Source organism: Hibiscus syriacus, unplaced genomic scaffold (genome assembly GCF_006381635.1).
Source record: "Hibiscus syriacus cultivar Baekdansim isolate YM2019G1 unplaced genomic scaffold, ASM638163v2 tig00110676_pilon, whole genome shotgun sequence".
In the NCBI taxonomy this organism is placed as follows: Eukaryota; Viridiplantae; Streptophyta; class Magnoliopsida; order Malvales; family Malvaceae; genus Hibiscus; species Hibiscus syriacus.
The window spans coordinates 66,669-76,632 of NW_024062820.1; the positions used below are offsets into that span (position 1 = coordinate 66,669).

At 36.2% G+C, this 9,964-nt stretch overlaps 1 pseudogene; it reads right to left on the reverse strand.

Moving 5' to 3' along the window:
- Positions 1-370: 370 nt before the first annotated feature.
- On the reverse strand, positions 371-1,339 carry LOC120137751 (annotated as a pseudogene).
- Between the last annotated feature and the right edge of the window lie 8,625 nt (positions 1,340-9,964).

Here is a 9,964-nt window from a genome sequence, read left to right on the forward strand (position 1 = left end):
AAATTTAGATTCATAAAAGATGTGTTTGATCATCAGCGTTTTTCACATATAATAAAGTCTGTAATAAAAAAAAAATAAATTTACATATTAATAAGTATTTAATTACAAATACTATCTTGTATGAGTAATATAATTCTAAAAGTAGAAGAACAATTGAAGTAGAGGGAGTAAAAAATAATTTGACCAAGTTAGATAAAAACAAAAGCAAAGGAAGGTTAGATAATCGATGTCGCTGAACATGTGGCTTCAACGAATCATTGAGCTTTCACAAAAGTTATGGATGTTTGTGATGGTGGTTGGGTTTAGACTTTAATCTAATATGAAGAGAATGCACAATGGAACATAACACGCAGATTATGCACACCTAACGAATCACTACATATGTTTCTTCAATTCTTCAAGAAACTATTAGGAGTTCATACAAAAATGTCAAGATTCATTAGTTTGAAAAAACCAGAAGAAAAAGTTGTTTTGCTCATTTGAATTCAAATTTACTAACTTGGTGGCTTAACACTTGCTTTATGAGCCATCCATTGTTTAGCTAAGCAATTAGCTCTCCGTTTCGTTTTCTTCTGATCTCCACCACCGCCTGTGAAAGTTTCCCTTGGTCGCCACCACCTTCGCTTCTATCTCCACTTCTTCCTGTGTCGTTAAAATCAAAATCGAAATTCAAACAAAACGAAACAGCTTAAAATTTCATCAATGAGGACGACTTGAATCTTGGCCGTCGAATGAAACGAAATGCAGAAATCAAGGAGACTTTGACATGGTCAACGACGGAGTAAATGGCAGCAGCTGCAACATCGTCGATCAACGTTGCCATGGCCCCGACATGCCAATTCCCATCTGGATCCTATAGATAAGTCACACCCTCATCTTATATCTTGACCAATATATACATGTAGAAGTGAAGATTGAGACTTGTTTTACTGATGCGCGACTGGGAACGACGAAACTGCGCGTATGCAACTCTCTTGGGCGTGGACGACTTGCAGTCCTTTGAGGGTGAGTGCCTCTAGCTTCTGGTTTATGTCTCCCTTTGATCGATCATCTAACCACTTCATGGAGTTTGTACCTGTTCCTCCATTTTCAGACCCTTTGCATTTCGTGATGTTACAGGGTCCGAAGATGAAGCGATTGGAGACTTTCCTCTGACTTGTTCTGCTATCTGTGGGCGGCTGCTTTGATTTTTTCTTTTTACAAACTTTAAATCTATTTTAATCTACAGAATTAAAATATCAACTTAAGAGAATAAAATATGACAAATAATAAAATTGAAAGGACAATAAATCAACTATATTGCGAGTGTTGTGGGTTGTCCTCTTTACATGGACTCCATTACTGCATCCAAGGAGAGACTCGAATATGCTAAAGTCTGCATGAAAATAGGGATAGATGCAGTCATTCCTGAGACTATAATTGTGGCTTTAAGTGATGGCTCTGTTGTGAAGATACGTTTGTATGTGCCTTGGTTGCCTAAGGTCTGCTCTCACTGTAGGATTTGGGCACCATCTAGTGCTTGTACTGAGAATCAAGCTCATTTAAAGAGCAAGGAAACTCATATTTGGAGGAGAGTTGTTAATGACTCTTTTATAACCAATGGAAAAGAAGCAGTTGGAGGGCATTGAGGGATCTGATTTGAGTCAGGCTATCTCTTATGATTGCCATGCTGCTATCAACATTAATGCATGTTAGGGAAGTACTAAGGGATTGGAGCTGCAGGTTTGTAACGCCCCCAACCCGCACCCGACCCGGATACGAGTCCGACGTGTCACATTGACTTTTCAAATCTTGACTCTTAAGAAAAATCCCGGGAAATTTAAAACTTTATTTAAAACAAATACAGACTTGATCAGAGTGCTCGTACTTAATGACTTATTACATGCCAACACTTTATACATAACCAAATACATACTTTGTCAAATACTTCTGATATGATCTTTTAGTAGTGATCTGTCTTGCCACTTCTATTCTTTCACTTCTCGTTCTTGGTACCTACGTGTAAATCACTTACACTAAGTCATAGACTTAGTGAGGCATATTAAACTATAATATACCATATATCATTTCATATAAATAAAAGACATACATATACAAACACTATCATATCCTTTCTACTACCATATACTCATCATATAACACATATAATTCATGTATGTGCATATCATTGATCACTACATATCAATATGCATGAATCTATGGTATGATAACAATATACAATCAGGTCATGCAACATGCAACTTACTTCTTTTATCACTTCACTTTCATTTGTCTTTCAATTTCATTGCCCATGTATATTATTGAGAATAGAGGTATGTGAGTACTTGAGGTTGTGCACTAATGCTCACCACAGCTCGTATAAATGTCCCGAAGGACCTATCCAGAGGTCACACAGACCCGGTAACTATCCAGAGGTCATAAAGAACCTCGGCAACTGTCCATAAAGAACCTAGGTAGTCCATAGTTCCTTAGAACATAGGTATACTGTCCATATGTCTCGAAAGACATAGGTAAAACCTCGACTCTTGGCATGCCAACTATACCTATAGCTCTCTATCATATACTATGCATTATTATACATTTCGTATCACTTGTTCTTTCTCTTCTGTCACATATCACATGTATGTGTAACCATATATCATATCATATCACATGTATTATATATACATGTATTCATGTAAATCATTTCATGTAATTATCACGTATATCACATGTGCATATAAGCTTATAGCTTCTTTCAATATACATGTAGTCACATAGCTTTCTTTCATGTAACCATGCATGTCATGTCAATAACATATATCATATGTTGCATTTCACTTAAGCATATAAATCATATAAGCATCCATCTATTCTATGTATTAATGCATACATGGTAATCACATAACAATTTAGAAGTTACTTCTTACCATAGTAACTCATCACGGCTATCACAAGCCAATGTTAATTCAATAAAATAAGTACAAAATAAATTGCACTCACTTAGCTTTGCTTGATTCGATTCAATTCCTCAATTGTCCTGAAACAGATCACTTCTATCTCTACATAACAATACACAGATTCATATCAATATTCCAATTGATATATTCTAAACTGCACTTCTTAGGTTAAGAAAAAGCCCATTTCCTCTTTCAATGAATGTATACATCGATGCACTACTGTGCATCGGTGCATAAAATGCATTCGATGTTTTTATTTAATGGGATGCATCGATGCACTCCTTATGCATCGATGCATAAATCCTATTCGATGTTTTCTATTAATTCATGCATCGATGCACTGCATGTGCATCGATGCACCTTAAACAATTTGGTATTTATCATCGATGCATCGGTGCACAATGAATGTGCATCGATGCATTGCCCAACTGACATTTTAACACGTAATCATCAACTCTTCCCTTAATTCTTCTATTTTAAGCCCTATTTTGACATTAAACTCAACTACTATAACTTGACCAACTTATCCATGTAAATCATCTTTAACCTCAAAATCCTATTTCTTTATGAGATTCAAGAATCATACCAAATTTCTATATGATCTAAATCCAATTCTAGCACTCCAAATATCTTAATTAACCATTGACAAGTCAAATTAACTTCCAATCTAAGAAAACTTTATTCCAAGATTTCATTTGTAAACTCTAAATCTTTAATCTCCTAACTCCACCATCCTTTGCTTAAAGATGATTTAAGCTTTCCTTAAGCTTAGTTATCATCTAATAATTAAAACCCAACCTTAAAACAACAATTCAATTATAAACAAGAAACTACCTTTGGCTCTTGGCTTCCACGTGAAGAAGAAAAGAAAGGAAAAGAGAACTCTGGAGAATTCTCTCCTTTCCACGTGCCTTTATCCTTACCAATCCCATTTTTATTCATTTCTTGGTCAATTGACCCTTTTGCCCTTTATTTCCTTTACTAATTACTAAATAACCTTCATCTTATATATCCAATAATCATTGAACTATTTCATTCTTATACTTTAGTCACTAAATTCTAAAACTTTACAATTTGGTCACTAACCCGGTATTGCGGATGTTACAAATCTCCCCTCCTTATAAGAAAATTCGCCCTCGAATTTTCACTGAACATCTTAGTAAGAACATATCTTCTAATGTTCTTATGTTGATTCCCTAACTTATTCTTTATGTACCAATCTTCATTGCATCCTCATTACTCTGATAACCCATTTCTTATACATAACTTCATTCTTTTTCATTTCTTATACTTGTATTTTCTTTCCTGAAGGTTCCATGCAAATATTTATCTCTGTTTCTACATCATAGCTATCTGCTCAGAATATACAACTATATTCAAATTCACAACATAATCAATTAACTCAACTTTCTGACTTCTTGTGTCCTATAATCTGATCATCGATATACACATTCTCAAACTCTTCTTATCAATCCTCAGCTTTATTCAAATATACAAATTCTTACTTCCTTTTCCTTTACTATACCACATTACTATGATCCAAACATGCAACTATATCCAGATCCATTGCAGATCTGGTTATCATATCCTGATAATATCTTATAATCTTATAATTCCAGTACGTTTTATCACATACTCTAGTTAGCCAATGATAACTCTTTCCATCTTAACTGCAAACCCTTATCATAAACATACTCTTGTTTATGCGCAATACTATTACTTCGTTTCAAACTCATAAGCTCTGACTTTATACCTCTTATACCCTTGTCACTGATGCACTTATCCTTGAGTTTCTTCTATACGTACTCATCACATCCTTAGATCTTTTAAATTCTTATGGTGACACCTGTTCACCATATTCTATCTTATTCCACATAATAACAAAACTACTCTCTATCGTGTTTCCGATTCCAAACGATGAAAACTTTCTATCATTATTCAGATATGATTTCAACTTTCTGAAATCAACTTTTGATCTTACTAGGCATTTCCTGAGGTGTTCGCTCTTCATCATGCCTGGCCAGGGCAGATGAAAAGCTATCACAATCAGGAATATCACCTTTCACTTACTTCAAAATTATCACGATCGGATTTCTACTGTATTAAACTATTCTTATTCTATTAGCAAGATAACATATTCCTTACACTATCAGATCAGAAATTTTTCAATCTATGTTGGCATGTACACCTTTTATGACACTTTGGACTTTGGTTTATGCCGAGAATCGGCTAAACCATAGCTCTGATACCATTAAATGTAACGCCCCCAACCCGTACCCGACCCGGATACGAGTCCGACGTGTCACATTGACTTTTCAAATCTTGACTCTTAAGAAAAATCCCGGGAAATTTAAAACTTTATTTAAAACAAAATACAGACTTGATCAGAGTGCTCGTACTTAATGACTTATTACATGCCAACACTTTATACATAACCAAATACATACTTTGTCAAATACTTCTGATCTGATCTTTTAGTAGTGATACTGTCTTTGCCACTTCTATTCTTTCACTTCTCGTTCTTGGTACCTACGTGTAAATCACTTACACGCTAAGTCATAGACTTAGTGAGGCATATTAAACATAATATAACCATATATCATTTCATATAAATAAAAGACATACATACAAACACTATCAATAATCCTTTCCACTTACCATATACTCATCATATAACACATATAATTCATGTATGTGCATTCATATCATTGAATCACTACATATCAATATGCATGAATCTATGGTATGATAACAATATACAATCAGGTCATGCACACATGCAACTTACCTTCTTTTATCACTTTCACTTTATTTGTCTTTCAATTTCATTGCCCATGTATTATTGAGAATAGAGGTATGTGAGTACATTGAGGTTGTGCACTAATGCTGTCACCACAGCTCGTATAAATGTCCCGAAGGACCTATCCAGAGGTCACACAGACCCCGGTAACTATCCAGAGGTCATAAAGAACCTCGGCAACTGTCCATAGGTCCCAAAGAACCTAGGTAAACTGTCCATATTTCCTTAGAACATAGGTATACTGTCCATATGTCTCGAAAGACATAGGTAAAACCCTCGACTCTTGGCATACCAACTATACCTATAGCTCTCGTATCATATACTATGGGCATTTATTTATACATTTCATATCACTTGTTCTTTCTCTTCTGTCACATATCACATGTATGTGTAACCATATATCTCATATCATATCACATGTATTATATATATACATGTATTCATGTAAATCATTTCATGTAATTCATATCACGTATATCACATGTGCATATAAGCTTATAGCTTCTTTCACATATACATGTAGTCACATAGCTTTCTTTCATGTAACCATGCATGTCATGTCAAATAACATATATCATATGTTGCATTTTCACTTAAGCATATAAATCATATAACATAGCATCCATCTATTTCTATGTATTAATGCATACATGGTAATCACATAACAATTTAGAAGTTACTTCTTACCATAGTAACTCCATCACTGGCTCATCACAAGCCAATGTTAATTCAATAAAAAAGTACAAAATAAATTGCACTCACCTTAGCTTTGCTTTGATTCGATTCTAATTCCTCAATTATCCTGAAACGGATCACTTTCTATCTCTACATAACAATACACAGATTCATATCAATATTCCAATTGATATATTCTAAACTGTCACTTCTTAGGTTAAGAGAAAAGCCCATTTCCTCTTTCAATGAATGTATGCATCGATGCACTACTTGTGCATCGGTGCATAAAATGCATTCGATGTTTTTATTTAATGGGGATGCATCGATCCTTATGCATCGATGCATAAATCCTATTCGATGTTTTCTATTTAAATTCATGCATCGATACACTGCATGTGCATCGATGCACCTTAAACAATTTCTGGTATTTATCATCGATGCATCGGTGCACAATGAATGTGCATCGATGCACATTGCCCAGAACTGACATTTTAACACGTAAATCGTCAACTCTTCCCTTAATTCTTCTATTTTAAGCCCCTATTTTGACATTAAACTCAACTACTATAACTTGAACCAACTTATATCCATGTAAATCATCTTTAACCTCAAAATCCTATCTTCTTTATGAGATTCAAGAATCATACCAAATTTTCTATATGATCTAAATCCAATTCTATCACTCCAAATCTCTTAATTTAACCATTGACAAGTCAAATTTAACTTCCAATCTAAGAAATGAACTTTATTCCAAGATTTCATTTGTAAACTCTAAATCTTTAATCTCTCCTAACTCCACCATCCTTTGCTTTAAAGATGATTTAAGCTTTCCTTAAGCTTAGTTATCATCTAATAATTAAAACCCAACCTTAAAATCAACAATTCAATTATAAACAAAGAAACTTACCTTTGGCTCTTGGCTTCCACGTGAAGAAGAAGAAGAAGAAAGGAAAAGAGAACTCTGGAGAATTCTCTCCCTTTCCACGTGCCTTTATCCTTACCAATCCTATTTTTTATTCATTTCTTGGTCAATTGACCCTTTTGCCCTTTATTTCCTTTACTAATTACTAAATAACCTTCATCTTATATATCCAATAATCATTGAACTATTTCATTCTTATACTTTAGTCACTAAATTCTGAAACTTTACAATTTGGTCACTAACCCGGTATTGCGGATGTTACAAGGTTGGCACTGCTGAGGAGCTGACTGTGAAAGCCTTGCAAGAGTGTAGTGAAGACACTTCCAAAGAAATGGTAAGTCCTGTCAAGGTAGATGATAAGGGGGTAGAGCAGACTGCTAATACTGGTGATGTGGTGAGGATGGATAAGCCTAAAGTTATTCTTACCCATAATCAACATGGTGGAGAGTTTCCCTCCTTGCAAGACTTTATGAACAAGAAGAAGTCCAAGGGGAGAAAGATAGATAATTCTGGTTCTACCAGTAAGCTGGAACAATTGGCTGAAGTGTGAGGGATTTAAGGCATTAGGAATCCTAGAGCTGCTGCTTTGGGTGTTTCCTTGCTTCTTAATGAGATCAAAGCTAAGAAGAAAGATATGATTGAGAAGGTTGCTAGAAGTGGAGGCCCTCCTAATCATGCTTCATGGTCTACTGTTTTTGGAATGTAAGGGGTATTAACAATACCCTTAAGCAAGGAAAAGTGATAAAGAGGTTAGAGAATATTGGAGTAGATGTGGCTTGTTTTATGGAAACCAGGGTTAGAAGCATAAATAATTCTAAGGTGTTTACTGGTGTTACTGATGAGTGGCATAGTGCTGCAAATTATGATTACATTGATGGTGGCAGACTATGGATTCTGTAGAAGAGAATCTTGTCTTTTTCAGTGTTAAGGGGATGTGACCAAGCTATCTCCATTATAGGGGATGTGGCTGGTCATAGAGTTGTTAATTATAACTGCAGTATATGGGAGTAATAACAGTCAGCAGAGGAGAGATATTTGGGAGCATCTGAGGACTCTGGAGAGTGAGATTGGTTATATTCCTTGGGTGATTGGTGGTGACTTGTAACACCCCAATTTAGGGGCTAAATTTAAGAAATTATAAAGTGGTGGATTTAATTGGTATTTTTGGAAGGAATCGGGGATTAAATTGTAAGATTTCAAAGTTAGCAGACCGTTTTAAGAAGTGTAGGAAGTTCAGTGACTAAACTCTTGGTTTAGCCAATTTCCTTTATGAGAGAATTTATAACCCCTCCCCGTGCTGCAGAATGTATAATTTTCCAGTTTTTCTCTTCCGTTGACCCAACTTCCAACTCCGATCTACTCGCCGTCCGACCTCCAAACGACGAGCCGAAACCACCATCGTGTTCGTTGTCAATCGAGGAACAAAACCCCTCAAACCTTTCGTCGAGAATCATCGCCGTTCGTCGTGAATTTCAGTCGGAAGTATCGTCGGTAATAACTCGTTTTAGTTGGTTTTTCATCGATTCACGACGATCCGATGATCCGTTTACGACACCCCCCGCACCATCGTGTTCCTTGTGCCGTTCCGAGTCACCGATGTTCTCCTTTTTCTCCGGCGGCGGCAGCGCGTGTGGAGGTGAAGCGGTCAAAGTTTCCGACGTTTCAAAATCGAGCTCTCCGCCGTTCAAAATTGTGAACCGAGCTTTGTAAGTATCTCGAAATCGCTCAAAATAATTTTTTAGAAAATTTTCTGTGAATTTTACGCTGCCGGAACAGTGCCCACGCGCCCCCACGCGCCGCCACTGCGAGTGGGGATAGTCTAAATGACCGGTTTGACCGGTTTTAGTGAATAGTTGACCGGTTTGACCGGTCACAACCCGACCCGACCCGTTGACCCGACCCGTTGACCCGACCCGACCCGTTTACCCGACCCGTTGACCCGACCCGTTGACCGTTGACCCATTGACCGTTGACCACTGTTGACCAAAACTTTGACCGGCTTTGATCGGGCATTAAACGACCTTTGACTTTGACCGAGTATACCTATCCTGACATTTTTCGACGTTCCAAATCTGATTCCGCTGTCCGTTTTTCGAAATTCAAACCCGAAGGTCTCGAAATTGCCGGTCAAACCCGTTGACTTTGATTTTGACCGAATATTCCAAATTTCCGAAAAGTCATATTTTATGCTTTCGACGTCCTGAATCCGAATCCGAAGTCCGTTTCGCCAAATTCGAACCCGGTAAGCCGTCTTTCACTGATTTATCACCCGATTCGATCCGTTTATCGTAATTAAGCTTCGTTTCTGATATAATTTATGTTTATATGTATCTGAGGAATTATTGGAAGTTGAATTGAAGATCAAAGATGTTCGAATGGAATTTTTATGGTCGATCAATAGTGTACGGAAATTGAGGTAATACTTTACTACCTCTTTATGCTTTATGGAACATGTTGGTATTGATAAATGCATGAATGAAAATGTTTAGTCTCATATGTGTAATTAATGAAGATCTACACTAGGTACGAATACGGTAGAAAGTAGATAACTGAATATAGCTCAGATGACTATTATAAGAAATTGGAGGACGGTTTGAATTAAATTACAAGTTCTGGAATTAAGTAATA